Source organism: Ciconia boyciana, chromosome 16 (genome assembly GCF_034638445.1).
Source record: "Ciconia boyciana chromosome 16, ASM3463844v1, whole genome shotgun sequence".
NCBI classification, from domain to species: Eukaryota; Metazoa; Chordata; class Aves; order Ciconiiformes; family Ciconiidae; genus Ciconia; species Ciconia boyciana.
Genome location: NC_132949.1, coordinates 2,041,810 through 2,056,729, shown reverse-complemented (window position 1 = coordinate 2,056,729; position 14,920 = coordinate 2,041,810). Strand labels below are relative to the sequence as shown.

Genomic DNA, 14,920 nt, shown 5'->3' with positions numbered 1-14,920 from the left:
AGGAACACAAATCATTACGAGTAAAACTGCATTCCCAATTTATTGTATTTGTTTTATTTATAATTTTATTACTTATTCCACATTTTCCATATTTTCCATGTGTTTCACATCATTCTTGTCCATTCAGGCCTTTACGGGGAAACGTGGGCTCTTCTCCACTGCCTAGTGTGTTGAAGGCTTTATAAACAGGCTTGTTTCATTCCTTGCCCTGCATGTTTCCATCCCAAGAGCATGCGACTAACATTGTGCCTGGTACAAGTCTGAATGTTCTTTCACTGGGGAACAGGTCGGGGCGAGAAGGAAAGAAAAGCAACTATTAATGTGATAAACTGGTGAAAATAAGGACCATCAAATTGTTCAATTGGCGTTCTAACAGTTTGAGACTCCTCTGTTTTGGGTTGGGTTTTTTCATGTTTGGGTTTTAAGTTGTCAAAGACAGAGATTTTCTCCACGCGCTGCAGTCCAGGCTGAAGACTGGTCAACATGTTGCATGCACATACCCAGCTTTCCCACCAAATCAAAAAACACAGTTCGCTGAATGACGAGGAAACTCCTCCTGATGCTGGTAGGTTCCTTCCCTGCTCTCGTGGTTTAGCCCCAACCGGCAACTAAGCCCCACACAGCCACTCGCTCACTCGCCCCCGGTGGGATGGGGGAGAGAATCGGAAGAGTAAAAGTGAGAAAACTCCTGGGTTGAGCTAAAGACAGGTTAACAGGGAAGGCAAAAGCCGCGCACGCAAGCAAAGCAAAGCAAGGAATTCATTGACTCCTTCCCACGGGCAGGCAGGGGTTCAGCCATCTCCAGGACAGCAGGGCTCCATCACGCCTAACGGTGACTTGGGAAGACAAACGCCATCACTCCGAACGTCCCCCCCTTCCTTCTTCTTCCCCAGCTTTATATACTGGCCATGACGCCGTATGGTATGGAATAGCCCTTTGGGCAGTTGGGGTCAGCTGTCCTGGCTGTGCCCCCTCCCAGCTTCTTCTGCACCCGGCAGAGCAGGGGAAGCTGAAAAGTCCTTGACCAGTGCAGCAACAACTAAAACATCAGTGTGTTATCAACACTGTTCTCGGCACAAATCCAAAACACAGCCCCATACCAGCTCCTATAAAGAAAATTAACTCTATCCCAGCCAAATCCAGCACACCTGCTCTGCGCTTCTGGAAGGTAATATCATGCATCTGCATGCACAGTTAATTCACTGTTTTCCCCTCTCCTGGATGCATAGGCAAGTATTTTCTTTCATGCTCGCATCTGACCGCAATCTGTGAGCAAATCAGGACTGTTCAGCGATGCTGCTTTTAGCTGTGCCTTCAAGGTTTTGTGTCAACAGGAACATTAGGTCAATTTGCAAACGGCCTTGGAAAATCTGGTGCAGCATCTCTAATGCTATTGACAGGGCCTGCTTAAATTCGGCATTGCCAGGCTAACAAGTTGTCATTCTGCTCTTGAGCACATTTACACCATCTCGTCTATGTTTCATCAGTCTTGCACCCTTCGTGACACCCTTACCAATTCAGGAGCGCGTTCATTCTGATTCAGTGCAATCCCACAAGTACTGAGTCACACGTGAACCTGAATAATCTCTCGGCTAGCAAAGGGATGCTCAGTTCCTGCAAAAAACCTCAAATTTATTCTAGATTCTATAGTTAAGGTGTCTTTTCACATCAGGAACTCAAAAAACAATGTAGTATTTGATGGCAGAGGAGGGGCAAGGAGATTGGATTAAAACATCTGGCGAGGTAATTAGATTCACTAAAAAGTTTAAGCTCCAAACTGCCCCTCCATAATTGATGGGACTATTGTGATGTGTCACTTCCACTTACTGGTGTTCAGCAGCCGCTCTCACCTTGCTGCACCCTGCGCTAACCTTCGCGGGTGACCTGCTGCAGTCCCCCTATTAAAGCTGCAATTATGGGGTGACTCTTAATAGCGAGGTCTTGCTTCAGAGTGGGGAAAAATGTTTCTGTAGCTCACATGCGACAATTAAAGATAATTTAAAATGTAAGTAATTGGACTGGGTTTCTGGAAACTACTGTAGAGGTCTTGTCCCAGGCATCTGACAGGCATGGTGGTGTATTTTGACAAGTTTTGTGCAGATTTCCATTAAATACCAACTAGCAGCTCTATTTTCTTTGGAGTCATTGGTCAGGAAATGGAGATTGTGAAAGGTCAGGCCTGGAAGATTTGGGAGGGGATGGAGGTGTTATTCGTGTTCTGATCCATGGGGATCTAGTTCCAACATAAATCCTTCAGTCACTTGATTCTTGCTTTCTGCATAGTCTTTGAGCAGGAGAAAGGTAAGGACTGATCCACAGGGAAGAGCTTCTGTTGAGTTACTTTCACCCCTGCAGAGATGCCAGGCAAGGTGGGACCTACAAAATGTCCATCTGCTCTCTGGAAACCTACAGAAACCTGGTGAGTCTGGGTTGAAAGACTGGCAAACACCAAAATATTTGGTTGGATCTCCATCCCACCACAAGCATTGCACTAAACCTCTTAGTTTGCAAACTAGATTTGAAACTGCAGCTACTCCAAGGCTTCTGCAAGGTCAGAGAAGTGTGAACATCATGCAGAATGCACCCAGCTACTTTCAGAGGTTCAGCAGTCCCTGAAAGAGTTTTGTATCACGAAAACAGACTGTCAGATGAGTTTGGATTCTGCCACATGGTCCTAGCAATAATAAGCCATCTGTGTGCATCATGCTGCACACAACCTTTCCTCTCTCAATTTTGTCTCCATCACTTTTCTTCCAAGTCCTCTCTGATTTGACCTACATTTAAGTAAGTAACCCAACAAATGCCAGCAGTGCACATAGCAGAGTTAAATATGCACTCGGCTACCAACATGCTAACAAAGAGTGAGTCCATCTACACCAGAATGAAAAATAAGCATGGGCAAATAGGATGATCCATAAAATGGAAAAGGACCCATCAGGACTATAATCGCCTTCTGCCACATTTGACTGGTTTAGGCTCCTATCTCAGTTAATGGGACTTTTGCTCCTAAATCATTTGGGGTAGGGTTTTAAAAGATGTTTGGTATCACAAGATGCAGAGAGAAAACTTGTACATTTGAAAATTGCACTATTATTTCCTTTTCCGTAGCTGGATTTCTAAATTAGGGTCGAAAGCTAGAGCTTATACTTCTGTATTATAGATGTATTCAGCTTGTGCTGCTGGATAATAAAATTAAATATGTTTATAAGCAGTTGCAGGATCAGGATGTCTGAAAGCTTTACCCTTTGTATAACTTTATATAAGACAACATACATATAGGAAATAAAAGCTAGGACAGACTTGCCCTCATTATTGCTTTCAAGTGGCTGTCTTTCTGCCTGTAATATTTCAGATGCATTGGTAACACCATGGCAGCTCACCACAAAAAAACATTGTGGGACTTCATAAAAACAAGAAAATGAAATTAAATATAAAAAAAGAAAGAAATTAAACATGTCTCTGAGGCAAATGCAGTGAAATGCAAACTTAAACTGCACAACAACAACAAAAAAATTGCATCAAACTTTAAAATAATTTTTCTTCCTTTCTCAAATGAAATGATCCCAAATAAGAATATGCCTGAGCCCCTGGTCTTTATATTTATTCCAGTGCGGTGTTTTGAATGAGGGACTCAAAGAGAAATTATCCTTGAAATGTGGAGAGAGCTGCAGTTCTTATTTATCATGACTCAAGTATCACTTAAGTGATGGCCAGATCCTTAGGGATGAGCCAGAATGACAGGAACTGGGTTTGGGGTTGGTTTTTGCAACCCAGAATCACTTCCCTTTTTTTTTCTTTTTTTTTTTTAATTGAGAAGTCATCGATGTTCTCAGACACAACATGACACATGTTACAGTGACCCAGACAGCGGGAAAAGGTCCTGCGCCCTCCGGAGAGCCGCGGCTGAGTGCGCCTGACAAATGCCACCGCGTGGCACCGAGCAGAGACAGGCGCTGCAAAAAGCATTCCTGGGGCGATTTCCTGGTGCCTCTCCAAGCTGACAGAGGAGGTTTATATTAACATCACATGGCTGTCTTCAGCTGCATTTGTTAGCGCAGCCCATTTGGAGATCTTGCCATGTTGGGCTGCATGGGGAACAGGGCGGGGGGGGGAAAAGCCCAAAACAAAAAGCAAGCAACACACATCTAGCTTTTCAACACCAGCATCTTCACTGGTAATGCTATCAAACCCAGGCTCCTCTGCCCTTGTCCATGCAAAACCTTTGCACAACACTTGGAGGGCAGCTTTTTAAAATGTTTTTGAACACATAACACATAGGAAAATAACACACTATAGAAACTTGGCAATGAGTTTGCCTCAAGTAGCCAAGTTGGGCATGGAAAAAAAAATTAGACAATAAAAGGTCATTTCCAGCCAAGTTTTAAGTGAGTATACAATACATACCTTTTTTTTCCCCCTGCTCTTTGCCTTAGTTATTGGCCAACTTGGCTAGGAGCTTATGGAAAACACTGAAATGGAATTATTATAATTGTTTTTTTTTTTCTCTTTTTGACCAAGCAAAAGTTCTTATAAGCAATAATTTAATTATGGCAAAAGAGTAACACAGACACGGTTTTAAGGATGCATCATCAAAAAACCCCTCTTTCCTACACCATACTTTAAACTAAGGCTAGTTCATGAGCGCCAGTGATCTAATACTACTGCTAGTTATTATTTTTTTTAATTTTTCATTATGAAGTATGTCATAAAGTGGAAAATTACTGGTGCCGATCACATTTCCAAGCAGGCTAATTCAGAACCAAGCACCGTAAGTCAATTAGGATAATAAACCTGCTGGAGTGAGGTCGGGGACTTTCTTGGAATTAACATTTTCATCCTGCTTCTGGCGTGCTGTTACGCGGGGATCAAACAGGAGAGGTTCAACAAGTGGCTTCTGAAGCCACCCTTCCAGCTCGCCGTTTGTGTGGCAGCTCTCCTCTGAGATGGCTTCAGTCTGTTGCAACATGTTCCCACAGCCTCCTTCCTTGCCCCCAGGTATTTCAGGTGGATGGTTGATTAAGAGCAAGCTCCTTGCTGACGTAGGTTGCGTATTTAACATCCTGCTCTGTTTCACACCTTCACGCACCTTGGGTTTTATTCTATTTTTTTGGAAGGGCAGAGTTTTAAAAAAATCAATTAAAAGGAAAACGGCATTCTCCTCCCACCGCCAAGAGCTTAACTGGAGGCATCCTCCTCCCCTTTTGAAGGCTATGGGGTTTCTGTCTGGAGGATCAGAGTTCTTCTGAGATGTTTGACCTAGAAACATGGGTAATTCCAGCTCGCATCAGCCCAGACGCCTGTGTGGCCTGGACTTCAGAGAAAGATGCATAAACAGCTCATAAACAGCAGCCTCTGTGCACTGAAATACCCTCATGATGCTGGGATGTTTTGATGCAAGGACACTGACTCTGGATGTAAGATCAGTTTTGAAAAGCTGACCTCCTACAAGAAAGAGAAAAGGAGTCAGGCATGACAATAAGAGGGGAAGAAAACAGATTTGAAGATGAAAAGCAAAAAGAAACAGGGACCACAAGCCTGAGATCAACAGGACGTTTATAAGCTGCAGGTTTGGGCTGTGTTTAACTAAGAACAACGGTTTCCTCTCTGCCCTTTATCAATTAAAGATGGCAATTCCTTTTCAAATAGAGCTGATCTTACATTTTTCTCATATTCTCTTGGAAATGTCCTTCCAAGTTGCATGACTTTTTTTTTTAATAAGTGAAGGTTTGCCAGATGCATTTACCTCTTTGCAATTTTTTTTTTTTTTGGTCTTTTCACAAAATAAGAATCTAAAGTTAAAATAAAAAAATCCATTTCTATTTATGCTACTGGAAAATGGGAGGAAGTTGCAGCAATGGAAAAAGCAAAATATTTTCAGTTTGGAGAGACTGATTTTTTTTAACAGAAAAATATTCATGGCCAAACTAATTGTGCAAAGAGAAGGGTATTTTCCCCGCAGTAATATTTCATAGCAGAATGCTACAAGTCACCTCCAAGCCCACGTTGGTTGCAACATGTAAGCAGCAAGCAAATGGGAATGGGTTGTGAGCGGAGAGCATCGCCCAGCTGGCTGTCACAACTGTTACGTGAAAACCCACGGGCAGGCATCTTCAGCCCATGAATCTGGCACCGGGCAATGCGCCGCAGCGAGGGAACAGCCAGCCCTCTGGGCAGACTCCATTGCAAGCTGTTTACTTGTGCTACTGGGGGGTTCGCAGCCCAACAAGCCTTGTCAAGCTCAACATGTGTAAGGCGGGTAGGGCGATCTCTAATTATACCCCTTGGGACTTACATGACCTAACATATCTAGCACATAAGAAGTTCATTCCACACCGTTTAGATGGCATTTGTTAGCTGGCACGACTGGTTCTGTGCTGCAAGAAGCAGTCAGTTAGATGGAAAGTAAACATGGTGAGTAACACCGGAGTCATGTTGGACGCAGCATGTAATAACTTGATTTGTGACAAACACAATGGAGAGACTGGCTGATGTGACCGGCTGCCTCAAGGAATTGTCTTGGGTGATGTACTGCTGATGCTTCACATTCATAAGTTCATATGGAGAAACATCTACAGGTGAGACTGTCGTCTGTAGCGGTTCAAGGGCACTGGATGGATGTCCTTGAAGAGAGTCAGTGGGATTGGGTTACGCTGCTCCTCACTGCCTGCCCTGTCCCCATCTCATCAGGCTGCACATTTTGTGGCAAGGAGACTCTCCTTTATTCAGCATTTGTGCAGTGCCTCTCTTGCACCTTTCTCTTTGGGTCACCTGTTAGTCATGCTCCAGAAGAGCTACTGAGAACTTAAACCGCCCAACAGACACGTGTGCATCACTGTACTTGTCTCATAGCTGAGGAATCTGCCCGGTACTGTGGCAGCCTGCCACCCTCTCGTCAGTGACAAGACTATGTACTCCTGCACTGCTGTCTCCAGAAGTACCATAAAATGAAAATTTAAAAAAAAAAAAGTCTATGCAGAAATGATGAGGAGAGGAATATACCTTTTGCTTGCAAAATCCAGAACTCATCTTACTGCTATATCATCAGTTCTATTCTTGGTCTCTGCTATTCCCTTGTCTTTTTTCCTCGGCCTAGCCCAGGCACCACCCACTCACTCACCCTTTGGGTTGATGGGACACAAAGTCTCACCCAAGTGCGAGACCCCCAGCATCAGTGGGATATCCCGCCTGGCCAAAGAATCTGGAGGCTTCTATGAGTCATTGTCATCATCTCAAGCAACATTAGAAGGAAATTGCTTTAGGGCACTGTCATTACTGTTTGAGAGTATTTGTTCACAATGCAATGACTGTGCCATTTTTATGAACCTCAGGCTGGGTTAGATTTGAAGGCAAGATCACCAGCTTTAGCACATATACATTGGCCAGCTGAGCTGAACAATGAAGGTCTCAGCATCACCAGGAACTGGCAGTTGCTTAAAAGTTACTACACATCTTTGTGCACAGTCTTTGCCAGCAACAAATGAAAAATGATGGACCTAGCTTAGTTGAGGACAAAATATAATTACATGTCTACATACTAATGTAATTACAAAGAGTTAGGTGATTAAATACCATTACTGGTCTGGACCTAAACCTGTTAGCAGGAGACAATAGATTGCAAATAGATACACACACTTTTGCCAATGAGTTACACCTACAGCTACCAAGAGCCTGCACATTTCCAGGTCTGGCTGGTGCTCACATGGCCTGATGGCATCACCAGGAGGGTGCTCATTTATTCCAGACAGTGAAAGTAGCATAGACTGGAAGTTTCCCATGCAGGAATGAGACCGACCTATGCGTCATCCAAAAGCCCTCCTCCACATAGGTCATTGCAAGACATGTCATTAAATTGAGTACTTACAAATGAACGTGCAAACAGACATCACAGTTTTACTAAAAATTACGGGTGCATTAGCAAGGAGGTGGCTGGGCCATTTTCTCTGAGGTTTTCCTCCTTGACAGCTCACAAGATGCTAAGTCTCTACCTTCTTCACCCCAGAGATGAGCTTGGATTCGATGTGAGGAAAGCAAGATAAAGTGAGAAGGGAAGTTCCCTTTTCCTTCTCCTCGATGAATCCCACCACCAGTGATTTACAGCTAGCACGTTCCACATCAAGAATTAGGTGCTAACATGACCTTCTACAACAGCTTTTTGCCCTGGACACTAAAGTCACCTGGTATATATGAAAATGGAAAGTCTGTGATGCTGGGTGATCAGCACAGGGTCAACTTAGTACAGGGGTAGCTGTTTGTAAGCACAGCAAAGCCTTGACGACCCCAGCCTCCAGCATGCCAGTCATTAGGCAGATGGTGGCAAGGTCCATGGAGAGTCTAAAGCCTGGATGGAGGAAAGAGGCAAAGGGATAGACAGACAGATAGATGTTGTTATCGTAATGAAAGTTAGCTCTCCCGTCCTTTTCCAGTTAGATGCTGTCTCATGCTGGTGAAAGGTAGGGATGGTGGCCTTCTCAGGGTCAAGTTATCATAGAGGAGCCAGGGTAGTTAAAAAAGCAATGAGAACATCCCTGTGTGGAAGGTATCCTGATGGAGAGAGGTCCCCAGTGCAGGCAGAGATGAGGTGGACAGCACAGGGCTCCCCTCCGAGGGTGTTTCCCACTCCTTGCCTTGCAGGCAGCCCCACCAGCTCCAGGCTGTTGACTCACCGTGACAGCTCAGGATGCGTAACCTCATCATCCTCTTAGCAGAAAGCTGTTTCTGTCTCCTAAACAAACATAGGAGAAGCCTTGGTGAGGCAGAATGAAAAATGGCTGTGTGGTCTTCCTAAAGGAAGTGAATGCAAGGAGGTGATCATCAGCCCTCTCTTACCATCTGATGGGGCTTAAACCCAATTTTGTCCAAAAATCTATGGACAAATAGTGGTGCTCTAACCACAGGATAACATGCTCAGAAAGGCTGGCTGAGATCCTAGTGTAGCTGAAAGCAACTTGAGACCTGGCCAGCCCAAGCAGAGTATTTTGTTGTTGTTTTTTAAAAGTGATATTCATTAAGACCAGGAGTCGGGCAAAGTTCCCCTCTTTTCGTCAGGCCAATGTGCTCTTCTGCAATTGCTAATGCTGAAGGAAGGAGATGGGGAAAAAGAAACCTCGGAAAATAAAACTTATTTGGCTCTGCTGATTAAAACCAGTTTGTGTTTCATTGTGAAAGGCTGTGTTTTCTCAAGGCTTATTCAGTTCTGGTCTCTTCCATCCACATAAGGTTTGTTTTAATGACTGTGGAGTTATATGAATCTATTAATTTTTTTCCTGAAGGTTTCATAATAACAATGCCTGTTTTTTTCACATAGCACTTTACAGCCACGCGTCTGGAAATGCATTGCAAATGGGCAATTAGTGTCAGTCCTATTTTGAAGATGGAGAAACTCAAGCAGAGTCCAAGCGAGACAATTCCTAAATAGCAATGCCAAAATCAGGCGTTTAGCTTGACCTTGAAAAAATTGGAGCTACAGCCTGAAAAAACTCTCAAAGACAGTTCAGCAAGGACAAACACAAAGCATTTCACTCAGCAAAAGGGGAATGACCGACACAGGGAATGACCACTGATCACCGGGCAAGCCTGGCACAGCTCATGTTGCAGTTAAGCAGGAGTCACCAGTCATCTGCCCTCGTGAGAGAGGCAACCACTGGACCAGGAGGTATAAATAGGATTATGGTCTGCAAAGTCCTTAAGAGATGCACTCTCCTGCCACCAACCCTGAGATGCTGACCCAGCTCTCAGCACCCATCGCCTTGGAGCAGTGCGGTGGCCCAGGATAGACAGATGAGGGGATGATGGCAAGGATGGATTGACTCACATGGGTGCCTTAACCTAAAGAAGAGAAGGAGGAAGAGGACTGTTTTAGCAATGACAGACTTCAAAGAGGCCACTGCAACCACTTACATCCCAAATCCAGCGCTGGGGGAACCCACTCCCAACGAAGGGCTGACGGTCATCGGTTTAGAGGCTCCTATTTTTTGACAAGATCTTGTTTCTTTTCTCCCTCCATGTGTTTTAATGGGAAAATCTGGAAAGGTTAAAGCTCAGAGTAGAAAAACAGCGAGATAATATTATTTGAGGCAAATCTCTAACCCTTTACTTGGGCTATGTGGGAGGCAAGAGAAAATGTTATATGCAGGGGAATATTAAATTATTAATATTATGTCTAGGTTGAGATTAATCAGATTCCAGAGACATATAATAACCGCCTGCTGCCTCCTCAGATATGGATGTGAGGAGGCGTGCATTTAATGAGCAGACTCGCACGAGGAGGACCACAGTCTGCAGGGAAACAGGTCCTGGGGCAGGACACGCTGCCTTGCACCACAAGTCTGAATCCAGCCCACCAGGGAAGAGCAGCAGTTGCACAACAGCTCCTTGTGAACAAGCACATACAGTCCCGCCAGCGCTCACGGGGAGTGGGAAAGGGCTGAGCCGGACTGCCCTCCCACCCTCCTGTGTGGATGGTGCAACTGCAAGCTTGTGTTCCCTTCTTTTCTCCTCCAGGAGGAAAGGATGGCGGAAAGACCTGCTACCAAATGTGGACACCACCAGAGATGCTGACACCAAACCTGCCCCCTTCCCCGATGCACTTGGCTAGACGGGCTTCTGCAAACGAGGGGCTGTGGTTGTGCCCAGCCACAGCTGCCGATTTGCTGCCACAAAAATTGTGGAAATAACATTCAGCCTTTCTCAGAGCTGCTGGATGAAACTCCACAGCCTCTGCAAAAGCTCAGAACAGTCTTACCCCAGGGTGCTGCACAGAATCCCGACTTCTCTGTCGGGTCCAGCCCACGCCAGGCTGCAGCATCCCGGGATGCCCGGCCCCGGATGGTGCTCCTGAGCCGCTGCTCATGGACGGGTCACCCAAGAGCAGCACCCACGAGCCACAGAGAAGTAATTGAGGTGGTGCCGGGTACGTGGGCTGGGTAATGGCAGACAGCTGGGAGGAGCCGCTGGCAGGTAGGAGACGTGGGAGCGGCGCGAGATTAGAGGCGGCCGGAGAGCTGCCGTCGTATTTCACTTTTCTGCTGATCCCCAGAAACCTGCCTATAGATCATCCTGCAGGAGCAACACGTGGATCTAATTCTCTAATGCCAGGCCTCGCTGCGCCGTTATCCACATAAATCCCAAAGCCCTGACACCAGCCTTTTCATCATTTAACTGAGTTTGTGGGGAAGAGGGAGAGGAGGGAGCATAGGTTTGGAGGGAGAGATGGGTCTCGGCAGCAGGCACAGCTCCTCTTTCCTCGTGGCCTTTATCCTCCCTAATAGTCCTCTCTCTATTTCATATATCAGCTGATAACATGTGGGTCCTATTTCCCTCCCGCCCTCCCCACATCTGAACTAGATGGCAGATAAAGCTGTCCTGCAATCTAAGGCATGTTTGCAACTGCTCTTGATTAAAAAAGAAAAAACCCTCTGGGTGTATTGAATGCAGGGCTCCCCACGGCATCGCAAACTGCCCTGGGTGACTTCAGTTTCAGGCCTCATGGTGCATATTCTTGGAGCTGATTCTCTCCTGCCTTAGAGGGCCAGTTTCTCACCTGGGGTTCACTGGCACAGGAAAACCCTGCCTTTTAGTTACTCTCCCAGCTCACTTTCTCTAATTAAACAAATATTAAATGCATTAAATAATTTCAGTGGCATTACGAATAAATCCATGCATTTGGGCGTAGGAGATTTTGAGAGGGGATGAGTGTTTCATCCAAAATATTTTTCTGTGTGAAAAATCAGGAGGTTTTTTTATTTAAAAGAACAGAAACTAAAGCCATAAAATCTGCAATTCTAAAATGAGAAGGGACGGATTAATGAAGCAAAAATTCTCCCTCTTCTCTTTTTGGGGTGGGAACTAATAGAAGTTATTTGGGATGTGGGGGTGGGATGCAGCAGAAAGAAAAACTGCCTGATCAAGTGAAGTAACAGAGAAAGTATCGACCAAACTGGGGACATTTTCACCATCAGACATTTCTGCCTGATATTTGTAACATGAAAATGTAAAAAGGCTGAAATGGACCCTTAAGAAGATTTCTGTTTCTTCAGAATTTCCATCCTACCCATTGTCAGAATTGCTGGTAGGGAGTATTGTCCTCCGGGTTCACAACAAAGGAAAATGTTGCAATCCCATAATTTGAAATCAGTTGGAAATTTGTGGAGGGGGGCAAAAGCAAGAGAGTAAGAGGATTCACATCATCTGAGACCTCGACAAACATTTCATGACCAAGAGCTTCCAGCACTTCTAGGTGGCTCTCAGTTGCTGCGAGTACTTGAATTTTCTCCTTCCTAAAAAACAGAGAAAGACAATGAATTCAGTGCAGAGCTCAGAACCAGTTTTGTCCAGAAGTCACCTCCCAGCACCACCAATAGCATTTTGCTTCATGCATTCATTTATCTACCAATTCACTTAAATTGCCAGCCTTCCTCTTGCATTGCCACCCATCGGCTGTAAACCAGGTCCTCCATAGGTTTTCTGTGGTTAAAGCTGCTTTGCTGCCCTCACCATTGTGGGCTCGTATGGAGGGGGAGGGTGCTGCCACCCAGCCCCATGCCAGGGCTCTGGGGCTCATCCCCACGCCTTGGGTAGGTGCCCATGCTCCACCTGGAGGAGCAGCCCTTGCTAAGCCCTATGGTTTGGAATGATCCTGCACCAGCCTGGGGGAAACCTCAGTTAATTCAATCAGAGAGCAGGTCCTGCTCTTTGAAGCTGCCACACACTGGAGCTTATGAGAAGTGAAAAGTGAAGAAAAATTTAGAAAAATACGAAAGAATAAAAGATACCGAGAGGGAAAGAGATGGTGAATGGCAAGAAGGGAGTTAATGAGAGCCAGAAACGCAAGTTGGAAAAATGTTGATTTTATTTAGCATTAATTGCAGGAAAGAGCCTATAAAGTGCGGTAAAAAATTATTAAGTACCACTATGCAATGCCAGCTTTGTGCCAGCCATCCCTACGAAACAGGTGTATTATTCCTAGTTCCCTAGGTATAAATAAATAATTGCTTTTCCACATCTTTTTTATGATGGCATTTCATTATTTTTTACTGCCATATTGTTATGGCTCCAATTCCTCCAGAACAGATTTGGAGATCAGCCGGTGAGGGAATGCGTGTGCATGTGCGCGTACGGATGCATACGCGGGTTGGCACGCGTGAGCCGCGGGAGCTGGGTAAGCAGTGAGGTGTCTCAGATCACAGCATCCCAAGGGAACATGCAAAGCCTTACGCCCTGCCCACAGGTTGAAACAAGGTCTCACCTGTGATTCGAGCCCTGACAACGATGTCTGGATGAATACAGAAAGGAAAATGATGGCCACAGTTACAAGATGATGTGCATCACATCAGGGAACCACTCAGCAAATCCAGAGGGAAGAGCTGCAACAAACAGGTCGTCCAAGTTACCTTTCCTGAGAGAGGGATTGCCCTGGGACAGGATGTTTTGGAGGATATCACCCTGGTTCAAGCACCGGTATCATGTCAGCCCATTTATCTTGATGTCAGGGACGCAGAGCTGGGGTTTCCCTGAGATATCCCATCCATCCATGACTCCCATTTGCATGTATTGAGATTAGAAAAGGAAAATAAAACCTGTATTCCACTCCACTGTTAATTTTCTGCTCATGATCTGCCCATATGCTCTTCCCAGCATTGTTACGTGCAGACTCTGATATCGCCTGAGTTAAGAACAACGAGGGCAGATCACATTTTTCCTGAGCAATGTTTATATCAGCATTTTGGGGCTTGTTTTATCGAGTCTTTCACTTCTCAGAAGAAGACTCAGCAGGGAGATAAGCGCTGGACGCATTTTCCTAGCAATGTCTCTTGCTTCAGATGAGGCCACCAAAGACGTTCGGGGAAGCAATGATTCCCTGGTAATGCCTCAGTCCAAGCTCTGACCTGGAACCGTGGGCTCTGCAAATACGCATAAATCTTCAGCTCACGTCCAAATCATTGCAAGGTTCAATGAAAATAGCAAAACTGCCAGTGAATCTAACCTAAGCTTTAATCCAACTCCAGCATGATTTATGACTTCAGGTGGAAACCATGAAACACGATGGCTTCAGCCCCAAACCAGAGGATGGTCGGCTACCCCAGCCCAGAGGTGACTGAGTTCGGTGCTGAAGAATTGGGACAGCAAGAAGCACAGATGCAATTAAACAGTACAAACACGTCCCAACAAAGTCTTCAAACCCTGTTCATCATGTGTTGAGTAAACGTAGCTGACACACAAATCAAACCAGTGTCCTGCTCAAGTCAGAGACAGGAAATTAAACAAATCAAAGAATAATAAGGGCAAGCAAGCAAGCAATAAAGTCATTTTTTCTGATTGAAAAGTACCAATTCACTAGCTTCACCATTTGTGAGCAGCGCTTCCCTAAATGCAGAATTCTGTAATAGTGCTATGGTATTTCAGGACAGTTATAATGGCTTTTTAATATTTATTGCCCTATCAAAATATTATCATAGACAGTAGGAGACACAATTATTTTTTCCTACCTAAAAAAAAAGAAGAAAGAGAGAGGGCTTCAGTCTTAGTGACCCAATGTTCTAGGGAAGAATGGGTGTCACATCAGCAGGGAAAGATGCTTCTGTTGTTCTCTGCTGGCAAAGTTTCCCCCAGCCAGAAGCAGGAATGATTATCTCTACAGAGCATTAACAAGGCCATTTCCTCTCCTTTCTCTGACCCTCGTTATCTATCTACATATTAGCTTGGAAAAATTAACCACGATAACAATTAGCATAAAATCCCAGGTGACATGACCAAGAAGACTTTCGACTGGTCTAGGTATCAACACCGCATATCACTAGTAACCTCCAAATAACCATTCTCATTCAGCCCTTGAATTTTGAGTCTCTTTAATAGTTTAGCCAAGAAATTGGTGGGTGGGGAAGGGAAGGATAGGCGAGGGAGGGGATTTCTGCATCATTACCGT

The 14,920-nt window shown here is 45.0% G+C and overlaps 1 long non-coding RNA gene across 1 annotated transcript; it reads right to left on the bottom strand.

The window, feature by feature from the left end:
- Positions 1 to 205: 205 nt before the first annotated feature.
- Positions 206 to 10,097, bottom strand: LOC140660243 (uncharacterized). The gene is made up of 3 exons (XR_012045361.1): positions 9,898 to 10,097; positions 8,664 to 8,722; positions 206 to 275 (listed from the first exon to the last, which is right to left on the bottom strand). It is a non-coding gene; the product is annotated as an uncharacterized lncRNA (long non-coding RNA).
- Between the last annotated feature and the right edge of the window lie 4,823 nt (positions 10,098 to 14,920).